Source organism: Mus pahari, chromosome 5 (assembly GCF_900095145.1).
Source record: "Mus pahari chromosome 5, PAHARI_EIJ_v1.1, whole genome shotgun sequence".
NCBI lineage: Eukaryota > Metazoa > Chordata > Mammalia > Rodentia > Muridae > Mus > Mus pahari.
In genome coordinates this window covers 151,405,876-151,432,505 of record NC_034594.1, presented here as the reverse complement: position 1 = coordinate 151,432,505, position 26,630 = coordinate 151,405,876, and the positions used below count along the sequence as shown (strand labels likewise).

At 44.5% G+C, this 26,630-nt stretch overlaps 1 protein-coding gene and 1 long non-coding RNA gene across 3 annotated transcripts in view; both read left to right on the top strand.

Annotated features, from left to right (window-relative positions):
- Smyd3 (SET and MYND domain containing 3) overlaps nucleotides 1-26,630 on the top strand; it is a 564,386-nt gene that overhangs the window by 276,658 nt on the left and 261,098 nt on the right. The gene's annotated exons all lie outside the window — the stretch shown is intronic.
- Nucleotides 6,472-10,531, top strand: LOC110321297. The gene is made up of 3 exons (XR_002380522.1): nucleotides 6,472-6,623; nucleotides 7,026-8,551; nucleotides 8,749-10,531. It is a non-coding gene; the product is annotated as an uncharacterized LOC110321297 (long non-coding RNA).

Here is a 26,630-nt window from a genome sequence, read left to right as displayed (position 1 = left end):
AAATTTGTAGATTGCTTTGGGTGATTGCCATCTTAACAATACTAAGTTTGAAATGCATTGTCCCAGTCTGTCTTTCTTTAACTTAATTGTTTTAAAATTTAAATTTAGAACTTGGAGTTTAATATTACTGAGTATATTGTCTATTTTGGCCCAATATAATCTGACTAATTCCTTTAAAAGCTCTTTTAACTTTACAAATCCAATATAGTCACTGTTTTTGTCAACTTTATATCTTTTCTAAATATGTTCTAGGGTCAGCCAAGTTACTGATTAATGTGTATAATAGGATTCCCCCAATCCCATGAATCAATAACATCCATTAGAAATGGTCCTAAGGATTGAACTGACCTTCATCTGTGTATGTGTTCTTTGCGCACATTACAAACACAGCCAACACCACGCTCTATGGTTCATCAGTTTGCTCTGCTCCTTCAAGGATGTCTTGGTTAAATGCTATAACCCTTCCTGTCCAGCTCTAGGACTCTATAAAAGGGGAATCACTGGAGTTCCATATAAAATATTTTAATAAAATGCTTTCCTATGTAACTCATCTTCTTGTGTGTGTGTCAGAGTTAAGACCCAGTTCTGAATTTGGGAAGTGGGCTGGAGAGATGGCTCCACAATCAACAATGTGTTCTGCCCTTGAGGAGGACTTGGGTGCCATTCCTAGTACACCCATATCAGGCAGCTCACAGTTGCCTGTAGCTCCAACTCCTGGTGATGGATCCAAAGAAAGCTCTCTTCTGAACGTCACCTTTGCTCACTCAGGTACATATACACATAACTCTAAAAAAAATAAGATCTGACATTCTAGGGGAGATATATGTAAGATTTAATTATTTTCTTTTCCTTTTAAAAATCGTGAGATTGTAGGTTAAACTCACCTCAGTATGGACTAATTTGAATGACGATATTCAGATACACACACACACACACACACACACACACATGCGCACATACATACACACACACACACACACACACACACACACACACGCTCACACACATGCACACGCACACGTGCACGTGTGCACATCTGCAACATGATTGAAGTTGTTGCCATGGCAGAGCAGGCTTGGTCAGCGGCCATTATGAACAACAAACAGCCTGTGGTGCGAACACAGGAAGATATAGAGCAGCCCTGGTTCTAACCAGAACCTTCTCTGACTCCTAACTCACATATGTCATATGTTCACACGTATCAATCAAGTCTACAGAAGAGCTACGCCCGGCAGTGCGGCTGGTTACCCAGAAATGTAACTACCCAGTGATGATTTCTGATACAGGAAGCATCCCTCAGAAAATGCACTGTAGAAGCTTCTCTCTCCCATGGGGCTTTTCTGCCAAAGGGCTGAGCAGTGCTACCCTGGAGAGCAGAGGCTGGACCTGGAACTCTTGTCCTGCCCACTGTACTCCTTCACTACTACTTATGTGGGGCCCATAGGTTAAATCTCATGAACAGCGACTTCCAGCAAAGCTCACCCTGTCCCCCTGGTGTGAATAGTTCCAGGAATGAAGGATAACCATGTGCTTTCAGGAAGTGGTCCTCACTGGATGACTCTTATTCCCCTTGTTCCCAGAGCAGTTGAGAGAGCCTATGCCTCCAGAGATCCCTGTGATGCCAGTGTTCTGGTCTCAGCCAGCTTTCTTTATCCCTGGCTAGAAAAGAATCTTGAAACTAGAGAGGGGACATTTCCAGGTTTGGTGTTAGCAGTGTAACTGTACAACACCATATATTCAGAAAGCATTCACTGAGGATATCCATTCCCTGGCTTTGTTGCCGTCTCTGCTAATGTGGTGTTAAATAGGACAGGAGCCTTGATCTTATGCAAGAGAGGAAAAGAGAGGCCTGTAGTGGTCATCGTGATAGGATGAGCACATTGTATCTATAAATATATCACCTATGTGTTCTGGGAACACACAGGGAGTACATTTCTAACATGAGTGTCCAGGCTGTGTCAAGATAATCCTAGATTTACATTTCAGAGGCAGACAGATAGAGGCACCAAGGAAGCCAGGTGAGATATTTCCCCGTGCCCCATGGTAAAGGCCGGCCTTTTTCCATTCCCTGGAGCATAGAATGTTTTGAGCTTCCTTTTACTTGGGAAGCTAAAGCGGCTTTTCTTGTGGGGCTTCTTGGTGGCTGTGGTATAAAGTGTAGACTTTATTATGTAGTCCACAAAGGGCAGCTTATAGCTTCTAAGCAGATGAATAAATGAACATGCTGATTTGGAAAGATAGTTCTGGTAATAGCATGAAAGATGGATTAGAGAGTTTGGGAGAGAAAAAGGAGCCTAGCTATGAAACTCACAGAGTAGCTCAGGCAGAGGAAATGAAATGCAAAATTGGACTCTTATAAAAAGGCTGGACCCATCTGCAGGCCAGGGAGGAACGCGTAGCTATAACTTTTGTTTGGGAAGGCATTTCTTCTTGTGATTAGGAAGGGCTTAAAATCTTCCCTTAAGTAGAATTCCGTAGTATAAGGGAGATAAACGTTGGTAGTTAAGTTAAAAATGGTCCATATTTCACTGGAGGTGGCTAACTTCTTTTAAATCATAAATTTAGCTTGGGGTTTTCTTTGAGTCATACAATTTTAATTTTAAAAGGGCAGAAACTGAAATCAGAGCATTTGAGCATCGTTGAATGTTCTTCTGAATGGAGGCTGCCACTCAGAGTTGTGTCTGAATCTAGATTTTGCGGTTTGGAAGAGCAAAGTACGTTCAATGTGCATATGTCAGAGCCCAAAGAGAGGACAATGTTCTAACACTGTTAATATGCCGAAAGTATAGGGACTTGGGGACTTAGTGACAGGCCAGGTAGGCCTGAGTACTGTTGCCAATAATTTTGTCTGAATCTGAAGTATGAAAGCTTTAATCCTCTGGGAGTGACACATTGTATTCATTGGTGCCAGGTAAATTCTGTGGTTCCAGAAGAACTGAACAACCCACAGGTCACTTGGCTGCGACTTCCCGAGCTCACATGCCAGCACTGAGACTATTTACTGTGAATTTTTCTCTTTTGTGCTTCAAGGTGACTCTGGAACTTGAGGTCCCTCATTTTATTCTTTTTGACCTTTAAGTAGTGAATGTTGCCATCATCCTTGGTCTGCCTTGCCACAGCTTTTATAAGATGTACAAAGTACTTGAGCCAAGGGGCAAGCTGAGGAGGCCCAGCCTGCATGGGCGATAGCCTGAAGGGACAATGGCTATTCCTAGGTCCAGAGTCCAGTTAGCACACACTGGTACAGGACCCAGCACCGTGTCGAGGAGAATTGCTCTCTCTGCTTTCAGTTGTTAAAGCACAGAAAGGAGCGTATTTCTTTAGAACATTCTCAGCCTCATGCACTAATGGCCTCTGTGACATGAGGCAATGAGTCTTCACCCCTGCAGCCTCTCCATGGATCCCCTAGTGAGTTCCTCGACACAGTCGACTTGCCTTATATGCACAAGCACTTTATTCAGGTTTGATTAAATGGCAAACATAATAGCTGCAGATTTTGTTCCCTTTGGTCTCCTTTGAACCATGAACCTGCAGTGGACGGTGTTCTGAGTTGAAGGGAAATTGCTGGGAATGTCAAAGGTTCATCTCTCCAAGACAGTTTGCCCAAATGAGAAAATACAGTGTCACTCTGGAAAGTGGAGAGCAGATACACAGGGCTTTGTATTGAGCGTTGCATGTTTACCATGTTTACCATGTTTGCCGAAGCCATTCCTTTCCTCTCTTGCAGTGTTTAGGTGTGTGTCTTTTTTGTTTTGTCAATTTGCAAGTGCCCACGAAACTTTACTGTGGATTTGGAAATGCAGACGCAAACTTTCCACACCTGCCCCACCCCCTTAACTACTTTAATACTCATTGCCATGTATCTTGCAGAGGATCCCAGCCAGGAGGAAGAGGGTCCACAATCAGGGATGCCCCCCTGACCTCCTTAACATAGACAGATAGAAATCTCATGACAGTGAGGTAACAAGTGTTTCTCATCGGACAGCTTGGTGTGGTGTCAGGCCCACCACTTCACTGTATCAAACAGCTTGCTTATCAGGAAATCCTACTTGTTCACCTACGGGATGGGGGTTGATGCATTTACCTTGTATATTTCTATCACAAGAGTTAGTTACGATCCTGTATGCAAGTTCTTGTTGATGTACCTGGGCCTGGAGAAAGCACCCTTTGAGTGGTCCATGATGTAGGTATTCTTATGAAAACTTACACCAGACTATGATGTTCTAGGCCCTGTTTGGAAGGCTGGAGTACACAGTGAACAAAGCACGTGACTGTTGCCCTCTAATGGATTATATCTTAGTGAGAGGAGACAATAGTCATAATCAATGAGGAAACTATGTAATGTGGGAAAGTTAAAGCTCTGTGGGCAATAAGAATGTAGGAGTCACGTATTTTAAGCCCTGAGTGACTTTAGGATTCATTAACAGGACCCCCACACACACAATGAGTTGGAGGCATTTGATGTTATTAATTCCACCAAATTTGCACACGTATTTCTACTCTTGCCTAGCAAAGCTTCTGATAATAGATGAATACTTAATACTTTAGAGTAGCAATTATAATAAACCCTGGGCATGTGTTTTATTCTATTACACTGTAGTGAGTTTAAGTATCATACCAGTTTAAGAACTGATTCTTTAAAAGCAGAACAGCAGGATTCGCCTGTAGATTCAGGATTTCCTCCACTGTCTTTTGTCTGCTACTCCTCATTCTGACACATGATCATCACTCCGAAGCACCAGAGACTATTTCTGAAATAGTCTCTTGCGATCCATAGGAGCTGACAGAGAAGCTCTCAGCCTGACTGAAGGGGCAGGTGGTGATGCCTAACTCGGGTGGGTAAGGGACATAGTGTCAGGTAAGGGACATAGTAGAGTGTTAGTTACCCTTTGCAGTGGCAGAGCAGTTCCCAAAAGTGGGAAGAGCCACCCTCTCAGAGCTACTGTAGTTCCATCTCATGATCGTGAGCAGGGGATTTGTTTTTAAAGTGTGACCACCTCTCATCCATGCCTTTGCACTTTGCCTTTCTCTATGGGAACACTGGAGACAATACAGTTTCTCTGTCCCTCAGGTAGTGGTTGCCAACCCTGGTGAATTCATTGCTCCTTTATAATCTAGCCTTGTGAGCCTTCTTTATTTCTGAAATGTAATAGATACCTTAATTCTATACACAGTTTTGAAAGATTAGATAGCCATAACATAAATGACAGTGGTATTTTAAGCATTTTATTGTATGAAAGTTTGATTGTACTCCAGGGTACAGTGTGATGTTTGGGTCCCTCGGGCATTTAGATTGCCTCATATTGAACAGGTTTGGATTAATGGTAAGTAAATCAGTGTTGGCAAAAGTTTTTATTGAGATTTGAAGCTTTGACATGAGCGCTAAGTAACTATACACATAAACACGCAGAGTGACCATAGATGGTCATACATCTGTGCATGTAGGTTGTGTAGGTGTAGCTTAAACACCGTGCATTGTGGACACAACTTTCCCTCATGGCAAACAACTCTCCACACAGTTCTACATCATGCAAAATATATCTCTTCCTCAGTTAAGAAAATTGCATTCTTTGAAAAAAAATGCCAATATATATAAAACCATGTAAGTTCACTAGTCTAGAAGTAAAATGGAAAAGGCTGTAGGCTCCTCACAAACACATTAACCGGAGACTCTGGTGGAAGACTTCAAAGACTTGCAGGATGTAGGACAAGTCTTTCTTAACCCAGACTGTCCTGTTTAGCAGAGCTGCCAAAATGTCCTCATGATGATTGAAAACATTCAAATGACCCCCCCATGCTATGTGTCCCCACTGTAAACCACTGGTGCCCATCTGGGGTCCTGTTCATGCTGCAGTACCCTGTAACTCACAGCAGCCTGGCACCACACCTTGTCTAAGGGGTGCCCTTGGAGCTCTAAGTATTTGCTTGAAGAGAGTACCAGATGGTGCCTCATGACTTCTGGGTTTATGGGAGTGATTTCCAGATGGTGGCGGCTGGTAGTTCCTTAGTCCCTTCCCTCAGACAGGTCTGTCTTACCGTTTCCTCAAGGGCTACTGAGCATGAACTGGTTACAGTAGGAACTTGTGCTTCTTGCTTCTGCTCTGAGGGCAGAAGTTTTGTGGTTGAGTTTGTTTTCAATGTGTGGGTTGACCGATTGGCTGTTTTCTCTGTTGTCCTCTACATGTTATTGACATGTGCCCATGTTCATTGCTCTGAGTCTCTGTCACCACTTCTGATATGACATATCTGCTGTTCTTACCATTGCTACTTTGCCTTTATCTCTTCCCCAGTTGTATGAAAATGCCTTCAATTACACGTTACTACTCCATCAAAGCATGTCTTTCCTTCTCAGTCCTCAGTCATCCACCTCTGTGCTCAGCTGTCTTTTTAAAAAAATGTTGCTATGTTTTTAACAGGTTACATATTTAATAGTGAACAGTTTAATTAAAAAGAAATGTTATTTTTTTCCCCAAAGTCTGTGAGAGTCTAGAAGTACCTGAATGACTCACTTTCTAGAAAACACAAGTTTATTTGATGAAGAAACCTGTGTTTGGTTTTTACATTTCTTCATGTGTGGCTATCATTGAGCCTTGATTGAGGAAATTTGGATACCGTGTGGAGGGGTATTGTCTTAGACAGGGTTTCTATTCCTGCACAAACATCATGACCAAGAAGCAAGTTGGGAAGGAAAGGGTTTATTTGGCTTACATTTCCACATTGCTGTTCATCACCAAAGGAAGTCAGGACTGGAACTCAAGCAGGTCAGAAAGCAGGAGCTGATGCAGAAGCCATGGAGGGATGTTCTTTACTGGCTTGCCTCCCCTGGCTTGCTCAGTCCACTCTCTTATAGAACCCAAGACTACCAGCCCAGAGATGGCACCACCCACAAGGGGACCTCCCCCCTTGATCACTAATTGAGAAAATGCCTTACAGCTGGATCTCATGGAGGCGTTTCCCCAACTGAAGCTCCTTTCTCTGTGATAACTCCAGCCTGTGTCAAGTTGACACAAAACTAGCCAGTACAGGTATAAAAAGCTCTTTCAAATTTTTTGAGTTCTGATTAAGATGACGAAAGTCCCACTGTGGTCACTTTAAATAGTGTTCATTATGTAGTTTTTTTTAAAAAAGAGAATGATTGGATAGGGTACTCCCTGAGTTTATGGAATACTAAGGAAAACCATTCAAGAGTTTAAATATGCTGTCATCAACATCGCCGCCAACAAGAATTATCCCACAATTATTTACATGCCAAAAATTCATTAGGAAAAATATGAACAGATTTTGTTTGGCCTGGGTGAGGCTTGTCCAGGTCTTATGTGTAAACATAAGGTATTTTTTAGAATCAGGGAATTTTTTCACTTGAGACTTCCTATCTAGTTGTTACTCTGTGTGTGTGTGTGTGTGTGTGTGTGTGTGTTACATGTGTGGTGTCATGTATGTGTCTGTGTAGGTGTGAGTTCACATGTATTTGAATGCCTCTGGAGGTCAGAGGTTGACCTCTGGCATCTTGTTTTTGAGACAGGGCCTCTCAGTGAACCTGGAGCTCACTGATTTAGCTAGAGAGGCTGGCTAAATCAGGAATCTGCTAGCTCTCTCATCCCTTCTTCCCTTCAGCAATGGGGTTAAATATGCATCCTCTGCACCAGCCTTCCCATGGGTGTTGAAGCTCTGAATTCAGGTCCTCATGCATCCATGGCAGGTGCATTGCCATTTGAGCCAACTGCCCAGGCGTATCTCAGATGATGCCCTTGTATCTGTTCCTGGCACTTAGGTTGCCTGCCCTATACAAGTGCGTGCGTGTGTGTGTGTGTGTGTGTGTGTGTGCGCGCGCGCGCGCGCGCGCGCGCGCGCGCATGTACAATAGATAGAAAGATGGAGAGAGAGAGCGAGAGAGCGAGCGAGCGAGAGAGAGAGAGAGAGAGAGAGAGAGAGAGAGAGATATCTTACGCATTTTCGTCCACCACAGTACTTTAAATGTTACAGTTGACCAATGTATATTGGATGGCACTCATGATTCATTTAGATTTTATGCTTTAAAAAAAAAATACTTTCTAAGACTTTTAGATTCTAGTCCAGTTGAAACAGCCTTTTGTCTTTTACGCTCATAAGACTGTAGACTGTTCTCGATGAATGGTGCATCTTTTTAGAAAATTCCTTCGCTAAGTGGGAAAACAGCCTTAGGGAGGTTAAGTGACTGTCCCAGCTCACTAGCTAGTTAGTGATGGTATTCAGACCAGGATATAACTTAAGGTGCAGTTGAAAGCAGCTACTTACTGCTTTTTTAAAAACTAAATGTTGCTTCATGGTGGTGATAATGGTATAATTTATCAGTGTCCAAGTGTTTGTTTACACTGGTTATGCACACAGAACAGTAAACATTATCATCAAGTCTATGTAACATCAATAAAGGGTTTTATTCTGAAAATGATCTTTAGTGGAGACATTTAAAAACAGAGAAATGTGGTGAATAGAATGGCAGGATGGAGACAGCAGTTACAGGTGACTGCAGTGACAGGTGAGAGCAGTGACAGGTGACTGACAGCACTGACAGGTGACAGCAGTGACAGGTGGTGGCAGTAACAGGTGACAGCATTGACAGGTGACAGTAGTGACAGGTGATGGCAGTGACAGGTGACAGCATTGACAGGTGACAGCAGTGACAGGTGACTGCATTGACAGGTGTTGGCAGTAACAGATGACATCAGTGACAGGTGACTGACAGCAGTGACAGGTGACTGTCAGTGACAGGTGACCACAGTGACAAGTGACTGACAGCAGTGACAGGTGACAGCAGTGACAGGTGACTGTCAGTGACAGGTGACCACAGTGACAAGTGACTGACAGCAGTGATGGCGACCGCAGTGACAGACAGGTGTCAGCAGTGACAGTTGACACCCGTGAAGCATTGACAGGAAGAAGACATGGGAGCATGTGGAGAATTAGCCTTGTGCTTAGTGCTGTGGATGCCAATATTCTCATAGTTCTAATATAAAACTGTACATCTCTAAAAATAAAAAAAATCTAGGATATTTTGGTAACATTCCGTTGTAATGGTGTAATCTTGCTTTTGGATTCAACATATTACTTTATATAAAGTAATGCAAGCACGTAATTTGGTTTTAATAGCTTCAGTTTTATTAGGAACAGAATATAAAGATGCAATCTCAGGGCTGGCAGCATTTGGGAGTATAATTGGACAGTGCAGCGTGATTTAGGCTGTTGTATGAGATGACTCTTCTGTTTAGGTCATCAACTGCCTACATCATGCAATTCCTGTAATTTTGAAGCGCTTTGAACACATTCAGCTTCAATTATCTGACAGGTGTTCTCGTTCAGAATTTTGGATTTCCGTGGCTTTGAGCTCTAGAGATGATTTAAGTTATTTCCTCTTTATTAGCCCAGAAGATTAGGGCAAGAAAGAAGAAAATGGTGGTATCCTTCCTCTACCTATGTCTGGGCAGCAGGGGGCGTGCTTGCTTTGTGTCCTCAGGGCATTAGTTGGGCCTAGCCTGTTCACTAATCACTTCCATTGTGAATTTGATCACTGAGGTCTCAGTGGCACCCTAAAGTTGGCTGATCCGAATAACTAACCACTCAGAGTTAGGATTCAACTAAGAGTTGACTATACAAGACATGTTCTTCAGGAGAATGTGACTTGGCCTTTGATCAGTTGGGGATTGGGGCCATCTCACTAACATGCCATAGGACGGATAATTTGTGACTCACCTTTGAAGTGTGATGGATGTTCAGGCCCTGACAGTTGGTCCTTTGACCACAGGAAAGTCACTTTCAAGATTTTCGGGGCATCTCTTGTGAATGTACCTGCATGTGTGGGAGATCAAGGGACTGGGCTTCCTTTTCATTCACTCTCTCTCCTTCCTGTGGTTCTCTTCCCTTCCCAGGGATTCAACAACACATGCTGGTTTTTTTGGAATTCCTCCCCTTTAAATGGAAATATTTTCAATACTACTCTAGGACCTGGGGTTATGTACTTTACTGTAAAAGGATGTGAGGTGGGGGTCTTAGCTAGTGTTTTTTTTTCTGAACATGGGCACTTGTAATTGGCCTATGGTGTTTTGTTTGGCTTGAAATCCTTGAGTAATAACCATCTTTGCTGTGTCGTGATGTTCCTGGTTTTGGTGACAACCCAAGATGGCATCCCTAATCTCAGAATGGTGCCGTTCATTGTCCATTTAATGATCAGTTTCCAAAACGTTCTTTTTTACTTCCTACAAAAATCATTTTGTGGTCACCCCACGATCAAACAAGCCTTTATTGTCGTATTGAAAAGACCTGGCATTAGTTTCCTTTGATTTCAGGACATAATAGAAAAATAGTCCACATTGAGAAATAAATAAACTGACCAAACAAAAGAGCTCGCTTCTGTCTATGGTGACAGACATATTTTGATGGGTTTAGATTCCTTTCATTTTCCAGAGTATAATTAAAATAGCAACAATTATAAAAGCAGCCTTTCTTGCCAAAATTGGAAGAATTTCAAAATTCAAAAAAAAAAGTAAAGATCCCCAAATAAAACTGAAAAAAAAAAAAAAAAAAGCATGAGGGAGAGGCAGACGTCTGGTTTCCAAATAGTCCTGTGTTGTTGCACAGTTAGTAAACGCATCAAAAAATAATCACAAGGTAAGAAAAATCATCTATTAGGATAATGTCCTAGGAAAGACTGCTTTGTAGTGTTACAAACATTGCAAGAATACTGTATAAAGGGACCAGCGTTTGCAGCCATAGCATGGTGTTCTATCTTGAAAGCTCTCATTTTCAGTTAGGACCCAGCCCTCTCAGAGCAGGACCTTCTCTTCCCCCGTTTGGTAGCTTCACTGCAGCAGTGAGGTTAAGGAAAGCCATCCTTCATCTTCCCGACTTCAGTCAACACTCAGTAAATATTTACTTAGCGTGTATCTAAATCAGGCACACGGCTCCATGCTGGAGGTGCCGACTGGTGTAATAGGTGGCCCTGCCCTTTTAGACCCCACGTTGTAGCAGGAGAGTCCACTGTGTAAATAACCAACCCCAGTACATTCTTCACTGGTTATGTATAGGCTGTACTGGAGGCACGTGGGAAGAGTGGTGGATTGGGGGAGGGGGTGGTGAGGATTCAAGCTCGGCTGACCTGTGATGCATTGTTTATAAATCAAACTAATGACCATCTAAACAGGGTCATTACGAATCAGGAACTGCGCCAAGTACAGAGGTGCAGAGAGGAAGTCCCCAAACTCCTTACACCTGAGACACTAACTACTATTTTATAAAAGGCAGGCACACGTACAAATGGGCAAAGGACCCATGTGAAGAGAGCCCTGAGTGGTTGTTGTGGAAGGAGAGAGACAAGCAAGGCTGAGGAAGACAAGACTGCAAAGATCATGCACAGGAGGAGCCGGGAGTCCAGGGCTGGGGCTTGGGAAATCGGAGGGAGGTAGTGGCTTCATCTCAAGGTTGAAGCAAGCCAGAGACCCTGATCTATGAACATTTGGAGTGTCATAGGTGATGGGGCTTGGGGGGTGGTCTTAGCATTTGAGCAGATAGCAGAAGCAAGAAGAGAGCCTTCAGTGTCTTACCCTTCTTCCCTGAAGCATGCCATAAAGCCTGCATTCCAGGGATGCCTCCTTTCACCTGCTGGAGAGAAGCATCCTTATCCTGTATCCTTGGAGATGGGGAGGTGGGCCTTTGTTAACGCTCCCTTAGCTCATCATCAGTGCACCTCAGCCCCTCTGTGCACTCTTACTTCCATATACCTGCCCACTCCTCTTCATTGAGTGGAAATGAACTTGCTCCCCTTTACTTCTGGAGGTTGATCTCGCTCTTTATTTCTAATGGTTCCAACACTATGTAAAATTTACTTTAAGTAAGTGTGCACGCTTCTCCTCTGGCTATTCAGCCTTTTGTGATAGGGTTCTCAGCCGTGAACTTAGTAGTAATTAAGAACAGAAGTATTGGGGCTGAAGAGATGGCTCAGCAGTTAAGAGCACTAACTGCTGTTCCAGAGGTCTTGAGTTCAATTCCCAGCACCCACATGGTGTGTGTGGTTCATGACCATCTATAATGTGATCCCGATGCCCTCTTCTGGTGTGTAGCTGTATATGCAGATAGAACACTCATACATAGAATAAATAAGTAAATCTTTAAATTTTTTTTTTTTAAAGAAGAGAAGTGTTTTCCTTCCTTACACAGAGAATAAATTACTTAGAAGGAACTCTGATGGTGGTTTGAATGAGACTCACTCCTCAGGCTCATATATTTGAATGTTAGGTCCCTATCTGCTGGCACTGTTTTGAGGAAGTCTAGGAGGGGTGGCCTTTTTAGAAGATTGGAAGGTGTGTTACTTGGGTAGGCACTGTGATTTCAGAAGCCCACCAGGCCAGACCAGTCTCACCCTCTCCGCTTCTAACTTGTGGAGAGGTAAGCTCTCAGTTCCTGCTCCAGCGCCATGCTTGCCTGCCTGCCTGTTATCATGCTCCCACTCTCTGAGAGTGTAAGGAAATCTCCAGTTAAATGCTTTCCTTCATAAGTTACCTTGGCTGTGGCATCTTTTCAAGGCAGTCAGAACAGTCGCCAAGACAGTCCTGTAGCACGTGGCAGAAAGTGGGCCTAAAAGGCAACTTGAATTTCTGATGGGTGATGGATGTGTGGGTGTGACAGTCACAATTTACTGTCTGCAAGAGAAAGTTTCAACTGCAGTGGCACAAAACTCTTAAACACGAGAAGCCAAGAGAAACATTGCTGGGCTGGTTAGATCTTTTCAAAGTTCTCAGAAGATAGCTAAGGATTGTGCTGGCTTATAGTAATATGATGGCTGTAGATACTCCTCCAAAACGCATGCATGACTTCCCCAGTCCTGGAGAGTCGGCTAGGTTCCTGGTACCAGTCATGATTGGTCTTCATTCCCATCAAAGATCTCTTGGTTACTGCCAGAGTATGCATGCCACTTCGGCACCCTTGGGGCTATTGTGCCACACAGTCCATTGTGGTTCAGAGAATGGAAGAAGTACTCTTCCCCAGGGAAGAGCACACTGGTTCAGTTATCCAAAGTGACGAGCCCTGAGAAATGCAGGTAACATTGTACAGACAGAGCAGGTTGTACTTGGATATTTATGAATACATAGGTCTGTACACACACACATACAAACATGATGTACGCACGTGAGCAACAATTAATGAAAAAGAGGCCATGGATTTGGAAAAGAGCAAGATGAGGTGGTGAGGGAGTCTGGAGGGAGAAAAGGGAAGTGGAGAAATGATGTAATTATAATCCCCAAAACAAAGAAGTCCTCAGATATCTGGGTATGGTGGCCATGCCCGTAACTCCCACAATCCAGAGGCTGAGGGAGGAAGATGTTGACTTGGAGGTCAGCCTAGGGTACAGAGGCTGTGCACAGCTCAGGTAGAGAGCCCTTGCTAAAGCAATTGTTTGCTTTGCAGCACTTCTGGGGCCAGCGATGGGAGTGGTGGGTGGTCTCTGCAGATTCTCAGAGATTCCCCAGGGTGAGTTGGCTTTTGTCTTGGCTGTTCTTGCATGTGAATTTTGTCTCTGCCGTCCTGTATGGCACGTAGGGCTCCATAGAGCAATAGCCGTTTCGTCTTTGTGAGGAAAACCAGGAAGTAAAGAGCCATAGAGGGTCCTTACCTTGTGTGTTTTAAGCAAATTCCCCCAAGCTTCACACACCATTTCTATTTAGCAAATGTCTAAGATCAAAACATTGAGGTGAAGGAAGAAGGGAGGACGAAGGAGAGCACCCAGCATTCCATATCATATCGCCGGGGAGTCTCGTCAAATGCAGGCTTGTAAGTCTTTCTCAGGCTGGAGGCTGGGGCAGGAAATAGGCAGACATAGAAGTCAAGGCCCCTTTTTTCTGCTGTGTTGTGTTGGTGCTGGGGATGGACCTCGGGCCTCACACACACTAGGCAAGCTCTTCTGAGTCATTGTCTCCCAGCATGACTCTCTTCCCACTGTCTCTCCTCACTACCACTCCTGAGAGGGACAGTGATGGCTGCAGGGCAGCTCACTCAGGTCACCCTGCGGCAGGCAAGTGACTCCCCCCACCCCCACCCCACATACCTGTACATATGCTGCATTTCATCCCTGACAATCCCTTTCATTTGGAAGATGTTTGTTTGGGTTACTGTTGTTGGTACTCTGTCATCTGGGAATGCACTTTCTAGAAATGTCGGTATTGCAATGGATAGCTCGTAGCTTCTTAGAGGGGAGCAGCCCTGTAGGAGAATGAGCAGACATCTCACTAAAGAGGAGAAACCATGTCATGCCATTGTTTGGGGGATATAAAGACTTAAAACACACACACACACACACACACACACACACACACACACACACACACACTATTCATGTTCTCTGTGGGGAAAAGAAGTCGCTGGCTGCATACATGACAAAAGGGCCCTTCCCTTCTCCCACCAGTCTCCCACCCTCCCTCACCCCTCCATCCCAGCCTCCTGGGAGGGAACCCAGGGCCTCACACTTCCATGACAAGTGGGAACTGTCTCTCAGCAGTGAGTTTTTACAGTGTTTCTCATTACTGTCACTCCTGAGTGGACACAGCCATCGCCGTTCTCTCCAGTGGCAAGGAAGGGACTGGAGTGGAGCTCTGCCTCACGCAGCCTGACACGGGCCTCACATTTCAGATCGTGAGCGAACTCATTTCAGTCACAAAATGAACAGCTCCTTGAGAGAATGAAATTATCAAGCTAAGCTGCCAGGCTGCATTGGGCCTTCTGTTCAGCCAGGCTTGGAGAAGTTTCTGACTGTGGGTGAGCCTGCCTGCTACGCTCCTGTTAAACACAAGAGGGCGGCAGAGAGACCAATTAGAAAACCCACTTCCTTATTTGCTTCCCTCCAGTTCAAGCTCTCCTGCAGTATATACTGATAGGAAATGAAAATTGAAATTAGCACCTTTTATTTTTTTCAACCCCAAGTGATTAGAGAAAAGTTTAAAGTAACACAATCCAGATTTCTTCCCATCAGTTTTTGTTTTTTTTTTTTTTCCCTGGTCATACAGATGTTGCCAAGAGGATTAATACTAGGGGGATTTTGATGTTCACAGATGTGACAGTCAAATGCAATGGATTATTTACTGCAGGTAAATAACCCTGATGGGTCTTGGCTTTCTCCTGGCATTCCATGTGCTTGTATAAAAAGCATGCTCTCCCATGTGTTTTGATGGCTTATCGCAACGCATTTGCCCGCTGGAATTAAAGGGTCTCTAAGGAAAGCCGTTTCATTTCTTGCTAAGACAAAGGAACGTTAATGCCATTTGATTTAATTTTGGTTTGGCACTGGCTTTATTTTTAAAATATTGCTTTTACAACCCCATTCTTTTGATGATAGATATAGTGTCTAAGCTGGCTGATTGGGTGGCTTTAGGCCCTTGACCTTTAAAATGTGACGTAATAGAAGTCATGTTTTTTATCTGAGGAGGATGGTTTATGTTATGCTCACACGCTGTACGTGAACTCTGTCTGGCTTCTCATTTATATTCTATCTTTTTTTTTTTTTTTTTTTAATGTCTGGACCAGGACAGCTGCATACCCCAGGACTTCTTTCTGATATTTTAGTATCTTCTGGTTTTAAGGTTAAGGACAGTGAGTAGTCCTACCAGGAAGCCCTTGCTCCACTGTGGCTCAAGGAGTCAAGTTACTGGGTCGTCCTCTATAAGGAAAGCAAGGAGCCCACTGTGACATTTTATATTGGGATACATTTAATCTGTTCATGGCTTTTCCTTACAGCCCCACTTTATAGATAAGCTATGAAATCACTGGTCTCAATGCTGCCTTCAAAGTGAGAAGTGTCATTGTCCAAGGGGAAGGGCGTGTAGCATGGCCTGGTGGCTTAGCGGAAAATGAGCATGTGTGCTTATATGATAGTCATGACCCTCTCAGGACCTGGGCTTCTAGCTTGTTCTTTGTTTGTTTGTTTTTCAAGACAGGGTTTCTTTGTATAGCCCTGGCTGTCCTGGAACTCACTCTGTAGACCAGGCTGGCCTCAGAAATCCGCCTGTCTCTGCCTCCCAAGTGCTGGGACTAAAGGCGTGCGCCACCACCGCCCGGCTCTAGCTTGTTCTTATCTCCAGTATTCTTCATCCCACCTGTCATCTCTCTGTACCCCTCCTCAGCACAAAACAATGCAGAAAATCAGTCACCTTTGCCATCTATCTGTGACCTCAGGTCTCAGCTCTGTCCATGTTTTGGGATAACTTTCTCATGAAATGATCGAGTAGCTAATGACACCGATCTCTTTGATTGCATTGATGTATTGGTCGTTGTCTTTGTGTCGTCTTCCTCCTCCTCCTTCTCTTCTTCCTCCTCCTCCTTTTACTCCTCCCTCCCCTCCTCCTTCTTCTCCTCCTCTTCTCCTCTTCCCCTTCTCCTCCATCTCCTCCCCTCCTTGTCCTCCTCCTTCACAAAACTACTTTATTGTTTTAACTGTATGGTGTGCAGCCATGTGTATGTCTGTGCACCACATGTGTGCTTGGTACCTGCAGAGGCCAGATGAGGCTATCATATAACCTGTTTTTCGGTTTCAATAGGAATGGCCCCCCATAGACTCCTGTGTTTGAAAGCTTGATCACAGGGAGTGGCACTATTAGGAGGTGTGGTCTAGTTGGAGTAGGTGTGGAGGAAATGAGTCACTGGAGGTGGGCTTTGAAGTTTCAAATTCTCAACCCAGGCCCAGCATCTCTTTCTTCCTTTTGACTGCCAGTCTGGATTTAGTATGCTCAACTACTTCTCCAGCATCATGCCTGTGTGCCTCTTCAGCCTGCGTGCCACTGTATCTCCCACCATGATGATAATGGATTCAACCTCTGAACTGTAAGAAAAGTTAAATGCTTTTCTTTTTAAGAGTTGCTTTGGCCAGGGGGGGGGTCTCATCACAACAATAAAACCCTAAGACACCCTGGAACTCGGAATTTCACACAGTTGTGAGCTGCCATGTGCCAGCTGGGAATCAAACCTGGGACTTGTTGTCTCTGGATGGCTTTGGGATTTGTTAGTTTGGTCCTCAGTTTAGGTTACACGACCGACTGAGGAAAGGTTGTCTCGATCTGCTATGTATTTTCTCATGAGTCTTAAGGTGCCTATTTCTGGGTTATGGGATCAGGAAATAGGGTCTTGGAAAGTTCCTGGTGCTGTCACTAAGAATATAGAAGAGGTAGGTTTGTAGGAAGAAATGAAAAATGAGGATTTAGGTGGCATCAGCATCTAGAGCAGTTTTATTTCATGACAGAGAGGTGGCAAGGTCCCAAATTCTGGCTGCACTGTGTTTGGGCCACAGGAACCAGGCACACAAGAGAAAGCAGAATGTGCCCTTCCAGTAGGGGTTTTTGTAGCTAAGGATGGGGGTTGGGGAGGAGGTGGCATGGAATCAAAGGCTCAGACTCAGGGAGCAGGTGAGAAGGAGGCAGTGAGTTTATTATTTCTCTGGGAGCACCCTCTATACGCACCAAGAGTGTCCCATTGATCCCAAGCTAGTGTGTCCTCCAATCGGCAGTTCCTGATTGGTTGTCATCATCTGCATCACCAATCTCTAGGCTCAGGCAGGCCCTTGTGGGGGAGTTACCTCAGGGAGGGTGGTGGTGCTCCCCACTTGCTGTTTACTGAAGTTTATGCAGAATCAGCCTTGTCAGTGAGGCCTGCCATTCCTCCTACAGACAGGAAATGGGTTGGGGCATTCCTTGGGGACTGCCTGGAGGAATTAGCTGTTTTCTTGGGACTGGCTATTAGTTTGAAACTGTGAGGTCTGCTGACTTTTATAACCACCAGGGCTCTGGGATGGGGGTCAGCTGCTTTCCTTCTATAATCTCCAAACAGCTAGACTTTATGCTCAGTTTAGGGCCTTGCCTTCTTTAGGGTGGGTTCCTTTAGTTACCTGTAACCAACCTTCAGCAGGCTCAGATGCTGACTCAGCAAGAGTAGGTTCCTCTCTGGTGTTCTGACCTGTGAGTTCTTGCCTTCTAGCTTCATCTCCTTAATTCAGACACTCCATCTGTCTCCATCTGGCTTGATCCTCCCTGCTCTGGAAAGGCTCACAGTGTGTCAGCTGGAGGTCTGCGCTGCATGTTTCCCAGTGACCACCATCTTTGTTCAATGTCTTGAGAAACATCAGTTTGGGGTTGTTTCATGTGGAAGGTAAATCCATGTCTCACTGCACATCCTGGCTAGGGACTGAAGCGCCTCTGTGTGATTTCTTAAAGCCCTTCTGTCAGAGCTCCTCTAAGGATACTTCCCTCATCCTGATAACAGCTATTTTAGTGTTATAAGTTGGCATGTCCCCTCCAGGAACCTCAGCAAGAAATGCCACCACAGAGCTGCCTGGCCACTGCCCTTCCTTCTGTGACTCCTAAGAGGATGGAACAGGAGAAAAGATGACCACCGGATTGTTTATTAATGCAGAGTCAGTTCAGATCCCAGCAGTACCTACAGGAGGAGGATGGGCTGATCGAGGTTGGTTGGTCTGAAACAATGTCTCATGTAGCCCAGGCTGGGCTCAGAAACAAGGTCTCATGTAGCCCAGGTTGGGCTCAGAAACAAGGTCTCATGTAGCCCCAGCTGGGCTCTGAAACAAGGTCTCATGTAGCCCAGGTTGGGCTCAGAAACAAGGTCTCATGGAGCCCAGGCTGGGCTCAAGCTTGGTATAGCTGAGGATGCCCTTGAGCTTCTGTTCTGTGACTGCTGGCATGGCAGGTGTTCACCATTGTGCAGTTTTATGCAGTGCTGGAGATCCAACCCAGGGCACTCTGCACACCAGGCAAGCTCTCTGCCAACTGAGCCACATCCCCTGCCCAGGGTGGTCATCTGTGAGCACATACGTTTGTTTTCTACAACCCCTTCCTGAAAGTCAAGTATGACACTGTAAGGTTTTGTTTTTTGTTTGCTTTGATTTTCTGTATTTCCAAGTGCCAGTAGATGTTAAAACGACCCAAGTGGGATGCAGGTGGCCCTGGCCCTGGGTTGCTCACTGTCCATCAGAGAACCAAATAATCAAGGAAGGAAAAGTCTGTAACAGTGTAAGGAAGCATGGGTCGGGTGGACTGGGAGTGTAGCTCACAGTAACTGAGTGCTTGCCTCCCGAGGGTGGAGGCCCTGGGCTTGGTTCTGAGCATTGCCCTACCTGTAAAGGTCCTAAACCTAGCCAAACAAAGAACATGGCTTCCCAGTTTAAAGACCTTAAGCAATCAAAGGCCATCTAGCTAATTCTTCATTGCCTTTTACCTAGAGCAGAGGGGGTGGGGTGGGGGGATAATAAACCTCTGGCTCTCTGTGCTTCAGGCTTCTTGGTGGACCAGGGCTCCCTCTTTTATTTAATAGCAAATCACTGATGAAGGAAACAGAAAAGCAGTCCAGGTAGTTCTCTAAACTGACTTTAGTCTGACCTAGCTCTTGGTCATTCAGGGACCCCACCTCACAAGGCCTCGCTGCTGGTCGTTTGTGTGTTGTTCTCTGGTTAACTGATGAGCTTCATCTTGCATGACAAGTAGAAGGGAATTGCAAGCCCAGATCCCTACCTTAGGCATCTCCTTGGTGGCAATTCTGGCAGAAAAATAGGATTCTTTTCATTATATTAATTGTATGGTTTATTTTTATTGTTGCATTTTTTTTTTAAAAAAGAAAACATCTCGGCCGGGTGTGGTGGCGCACGCCTTTGATCCCAGCACTCGGGAGGCAGAGNCAGGTGGATTTCTGAGTTCGAGGCCAGCCTGCTCTACAAAGTGAGTTCCAGGACAGCCTGGGCTTTACAGAGAAACCCTGTCTTGAAAAAAACCAAAAACAAACAAACAAACAAAACAACCAAAAAAAAAAAAAAAAAGAAAGAAAGAAAAAGAAGAAAACATCTCTGTAAAGTTTGTTCCAACTGTTTTTCTACACATGCTTCAAGAAACTGATTTTCTCTGTGATAAAGACAGTGTTGTTTCTTCTAAGGACCCTTTCACTGGGAATATAATCTCTCAAGTATATTTTTAAGAGCCTATCAGTACATGCTTATCTATACTTTCTTTGTTGAGACTTGATCTACCAAAACTAAATAAATTATTACTTTGCTAAGTCTGGGATTTCAAAGTACACACAATTTACTATGTGAACATCTCAGTTCTGCCATGTAACACAGGGAGGGGGAGAAAACTGGAATGGCTCTGCATGGCTCCGATTCCTTACCCGGTCACAGCCCTGTGTGCACCAGGAAGCTTCTCTTAAGCCCTAGTTAGTAATGTAACATAGGAGAACGCCATGAAGAACTGACTCGGATAAAAGGAAACAAAACAGGAACACCGTTCTAATGACATAAAACGAGAATACAGCACTTTAAAGAAATAGAGTAGTACTTCAATGGAGGCTTACCAAAAGAACTGACTATTTTAAATTTTCTACTGAGACTGACAAATCTTATGTTTTGGCTTTGTCTCTTCACCGTGGCCGGAAGCTCTGGGAGAACAGAGTTATCTCTTCCGCCTTGTTCCTTTATCTTTAGAAGAATCTTTCCATAGATACTGACTTCAAGATACTCATGATATGGAATATTGTTTTAACTGATGAAAATTAGGGTGTATTGTTATCATTCTTTAAGTTAAACCCTCTGACAGCCAGAAGACCTGAGGGTCGGAGCACACCGCGTATCTCTTCCAGCTACTCTTGCTAGCACTTGGCAAAACCGTTGCAGTGAACCAAGCAGTTTTATGTGTGTGTGTATGAGGTGTATGCAGTGCACTCTCTCCAAGGTAAATATTCATAATGGGGAAAAGTAAAACCCTGTCCAAGGTTAAGAACGATGGCAAGCAAATAATAATCCTCCCGGAGTGATTCTCCTGCCACTGTGATTTTATAGCTAGCTAATAAACAGCTCTTGAGGGTCAGCCATAGACAAGATATTTGTATGAGAGTAGACAGACTTGCCACCATGCCTATATGCCACCTAGTACGGTAGTCTGGGAAATCCCTTACCCTTCCCTCCCCCTTGCTTGGTTCATACAGTTAGCTGTGCAGAAAAGGAAAAAATGTCTTAGAATGCAACCTGGGGGTGCATGAAGTTGTAGGTACCACGTCCAGAGGGACCTAGGAGGATGGTGCATACACTGCAGTCATAGCCACACGGATATGCTACCACACCAGCAAACACAGAGGAACCCCCGTTAACAGCTGTAGAGGAAACGTTCTGAACAAAGCTACTTGGATGAGGAAGGAGCGGTAAAGCACAGCAGAGACTGCTTGGGGTGCACTCATGCCGGCACTGTAGACATTTTTGGCTTGTTTACAAGCAAGAAAGGACCACGACTCATTCAGCATGACCAGAGATGCATTTGTTTCCGAGTCAGTGTGAAAGGGCATCAGATCTATGAGAGCTTAGCTTAAGTCAGCACTGGTCATGATGGATCCTGTGGCTGGCATCTCTTGAAAATCGTTTGTGGTGAGTGAGCTCTCTCCCCTTAGCTCAGAAACACATTATATACATTGTATACATTTCTTTCTTTTGTTATGAGACTTCTTACTGAACGAATAAGAGGCTCAAGAGCCCAGGTCATCCTCTGACACATAGACACCACACTCAGCCGTGATACTTGGATTGGAATCCTTTTCTTCTATATTTCCCATTTCTTTCTCTTCATCACTAACCTCACAGACGCTGAAATGGAAAAAACCTAACAAAGGACTTACTCTTTAGTTTGCAGTTAAGAAACCCTTAAAACCCCGCCTCCCTCTAATTTCCACAACTGCTAGCCCTTCTGTGGGCTTATACTTCAGAGTCAGGAATCACTTGCAGATCATTATTGGTGCAGATGAAAGTCTGATCTCCTAAAGTCTCACCGACTAGTCCAGACCACATGTCTCCTTAGAGACTGGGCGAGCAGGCTCTTCTCCATTGGAATGGTTGCCTAGTTTGCACATGCAGTCCCAGGAAGATTTAATTTTAGTGAAACCCACTTAGAGACCAGGTAGTCTGTAATCAGTGGGCTAGCGGGAAGTGAGAACTGGATCCCTTGATATGAGGTTGTGAAGGGAACCTGGAATTCTAAGTGTAGGCTCATGACTTTTCTAGAAGCAGCAGGCAGATTTTTCTGGTCCATGGAAAATTTCAGTGACAGAGGGGAGTATTTTTAAAGCCTTCAGATTCTTATAACATATTGTGCTTTTTTTTTTCTTCTAATAAAATCTGACCTTAAGCTTAAGCATCAGTTTGTCAAATATCAATCTCATTCTCCTTTGAAGTCACTTCATTCCTCAGATGGATTGCAAACTGCCAAGTGGCTGCTCTAGAGCCACCCTTTCATGGCTGGCATAATCCAATGGGATGGGATCTATTTATTATAAAAACTGTGTGGGAGCTATACCCAGACCATAACATTATTTCTTTATCATACCCAGCACAAGTTTATCTTTATAATGTAGTATTCTGCCAGCCTAATAGGCAATAATTTCTTTTATTAGACTCCCAGCTAGAATGGATTTAGTACTTTTCTTAGTTCATTCATCAGATATATTCTTTGTTGCATCTGGGAGATAATTAAAAAGCAGTCCTTGAACTCAAGGAGTCTGTGGTCTGTGGAGAAACGAAACTGAAATCACACCAGTACACCAAAGCAGTTTTATGGCACAGACCAGCAGTTTTCAGCCTGTGGGTCATGACCCCTGTGGGGTTGCGTATAGATACTTACATTTTGATTAAAAACAATAGCAAAATTACACTTATGAAGTAGCAACAGTAATTTTATAGTGTGTGGGGGGTGGGTCACCACAACACAAGGAACTGTATTAAAGGGTCTCAGCATGGGGAAGGTTAAGAACTGTTGGCATGGACAGCACAGAGCAGAGAGATGCCTGACCTGGTGACAAGACACACAGAGAAGAAAGTGTTGTCTGGGTAAAGATGATGACCTTAGGAGTGGAGACAGTCCATTTCAGGCAGTGGAGCCTCAGAGTTAGGACACAGGTCTGCTGACTTGAAGTCAGGGTCATGGTCTTACCTTTTTCGGAATATAGCTGCTATTTGCTTTGCTGACCCGACTGACCATGCTAGCTAGTTGGATGTACGTTCTGTTCTAACCTGAACCTCCTGGAGGCTTTTCAGGCACCGTTTCGGTCAAATGCAGATGTTCTGCTAATTACACAGCCACTGGAATAGAAAATGTGAACACTGGAGTTAGTGTGTTAGTGTGTTAGTATGTTAGTGTGTCAGCCCTCCCCAGACTGGAGGTACAGGCAGTGTGAGCAGGTATCGGAATTGATCACATCCTCCACAACAGCAGCTACTCACTCTTAATGGCTGAGCCATCTGCCCAGAGGTCTAACAAGTTGGTAGATCTGCATTCAGTACAGCAAGGGCAGGAAGCACTGATGAAGTTATCCATGAGAAAGGCAAGATCTTTGGAGAGTATAAGGAGGGTGATTTCTGTGAACCCGAACTCATAGCGTGACCTGTACCCCTTTGCCATCACACGTAGATCTTTTTATTGTAACTGTCAGTTACTTCCATGGAGTATCAGCCCCTGGAGATCCTGGGCAGTGTGCTGCACATGCTGTGTGCATATCGGATGCTCAGGGGACACCTGAATGTTCACATGGATGCTTCAGCCACTGCCGTGAGGGACTGACCCTGGAGTTTCATGTCTTGTCAGAAACAAGTCTTGCTCTGAACCCCATTAGAATATCAACAAAGGGTTACATTTAGTTAGACTTCCATTTTCTAGAGACTGTCAACAAAGGGTTATATTTCTTTAGACTTCCATTTTCTAGAGACTATCAACAAAGGGTTACATTTCGTTAGACTTCGAATTTTCTGGAGACTAACTAGACCTAGATTTTCCACTGTTCCTTTGGAGAAAATTTGCTGGAGACGTTTTTGTTTAGAGCTTAGCTGATAGTGGTGGTGGTGATGCTGTTGATGAAGTTATGTGTGCATGTATGTGTGTATATGTGTATGTGTTTGTATAGGTGTGTATGTGTGCATATACACTTGGATTTTTCCCTTCTACTTGGCTTTTTGAACCAACACCTCTGTAATCTCAGTAGTAATTCCATTGTAGATGAATTTATTTGGAAGAGTTAAAAACAAAAATCACTTCTGTCTTTTGGTCTTGAGTTGGCTACACTTAAGACTGCCATGGGGGTGGGGGTGACCCTGGCATCTACACAGCTGGAGGTCTGGTGAGCTTTTGTGAATGGAATTCAGAAGACCCACTTGTTTACCAGAGCCTCAGCAAACCATTGTATTGTTTCCATCTGCTTTCAGTCTGCAAAGACAAGAGTTAGGATTTTCATAATTTAATGGGCTCTCTTTTGAGTTAGTTAATTCAGCCAAGTCCACAATTACTAAGGGAAGGCAGGGTTCCTGCTCTGAATTGCTTGATGAGGGAGGGGCCAGTGGGCTGGGCTGTCCCTCTTGGAGCCACCCACCTGGATATGACAAGCTGTTCTGTTATAAAAAGACGCATCTTTATGAACTTGTCCAGGGTTGATACATGGATCCTCTGTTTAAAGAGCAATCTGAAGAGAAGCACTTTGCCTCTATTTTTGGAGAGCTGCTTTCTAAATGGGAAAAAAATAGAAATATTAACAGCTCAAAAGGCTTTTCCCAATAGCCTGCTTTTCCAATAGGCAGTTTTTAACAGTCCAACATTCATTCATTCATTCATTCATTCATTCATTCATTCATTCATTCATTATTTCTCATTCATTCTAACTTGCTTGGTAGCTGCACTTACCTTCCCTGTGCTTCCAGAAGGTATAAGTCAGTGCCAAAGGGCTTTCCTACCAAATAGTAGTTCCTGGATTCGATCCCCAGCAAAGCAAAGCCCCCTGACCCCCCACTAGTGTTAACTCATCTATGAAATTCCCTTAGCAGTTAATATCCAAAGCTATTGCAGACCCATGAGGTAGATCTGTCCAGTTACCTCAACAGCCCACAGCTCCTTATGGGCCAGTATCTTTAAGATGCAGAGAGAACAGAGGAGAGATAGGCTGGGAACATGGCTCAGTTGGTAAGGAACCTGTTGGACAAGCAGGAAGACCAGATTCCCAGCACTCACCTGAAAGCTGGGCATGACAACTGCATCTTTAACCTTAGCACTGGTGGGAGGGAAGGGAAGGGGAGAATGGGGGGGGGGGGGCGCGGAGGCTGGAGTTCAGTGGCTGGCCAGTCTAGTGGTGGCTGGCCAGTCTAGTAGCTGAATCACTGAGAGACCCTAGCTTAGGAAGGACTTTACCTCTGGCCTCCATACACAGGTGCAGGCACACAACAGATTAAATTTAGACAAAATGATGGAAAGCAAAGATAAAAGACTTGACCTCAGTTGGAAGGGTGACAGATGGCTGTGCAGTGAAAGTCAATGGTGAGAGGCAGTCAATGGTAAGTATGGCAGTCATAGGCAAATCAGGCCTCTGCTTTTATTGCATCTCCTCCTGGAAAGCTCAAGGCTTATACCCTTCTCTCCACCAGCATGAGGTGTGTAAGTGTGGATTAGCTGGCTTGCTTGGTGACGTTGGCATGTGGAGAAGTCTTACCTGCTGTTCTTTGTCTTACCTCGCCATTCAGAAATCATGTTGGGGGTTTTGCCCCCATTTATATTCATAGTCCCTCCCTCCCTCCCTCCCTCCCTTTGGCATTTTGGTGAAAAATGAATGAGCTTCCAATTTTGTTTGGGGAATGCGTATATTAAACCAATGGATACAGGCTTTCACCTTCCCTATATTTAATTCTTAGCTTCAACTTGAGATCACATTAATCTTATATGAGCTATCATGTTGCATGCTAATAACCACTGGCTTTTATCTGTTGCTCTTGTGGTCTTTTGAGGTGGGTTCTCTCTCAGCAAAGGACAGCTACAATACAGCAAATGGCAAAACGTGTCAGAAGTATTTCTTAGTCTTTAAACCCATCTGGGGTTTATTAGTTTTCCAGCTATGGGCTAGCATGGTTCTGTGACTAGGCACAAGGCCCAGAGAGCAGGATTAGGTAGGTTTCCAGGGGCTCTGAACTCATGTCAAGCAAAACTGTCGTGCTGGGTGGCTAAGTCCACTGAATGGGGAAAAGTCTAAAATTGCTTTATCTCATTGCATAATGTTTGTAAGTTTTATTCAATTAATTTACAGCTTTAGAGGCTCATGAGGTTAAAATTAAATTTTTGTGAAGTTTTGATAAGGAGACAGCCAAACAAGGCTGATGAGCAGCGGCTGCTTTGGCAATGGACGGCTGAAGTGTGAAAATAAAGGGTTTGGGTTTCAGGAGCCGAGCCCATTGGCTTGGTGGTGGAGGTGCACACCTGCTGCCTGCCATCACATCTCTGTCCCGTGTTTTCTCCCAGCTATCCTCCAACCTTTGTAACTCTCACCAAGGCAGTGTTGTAGGCAGGCTGCCAGTGATGGTAGGCTGTCTTCTGTTTTCCTCCCTTGTTGCATCTTTAGTCTTGAAGGTATGGCCACTTTAGTAAGTTGCTTCCAGCCCACCCCCACCCCCCGTAGTGATGTCTCTTTCCTCTGTCAGCTCTGCCAGGCTGAAGGGTGACAAAGAGCACAGGACTGGCTTCCAAGTAATAGACTTCAAAACAACATTCACTATGGTTTGCTGGTCCTCTTCCTCCCCCTGCTCCCCTCCTCCCTCTCTCTCTCTCTCTCTCTCT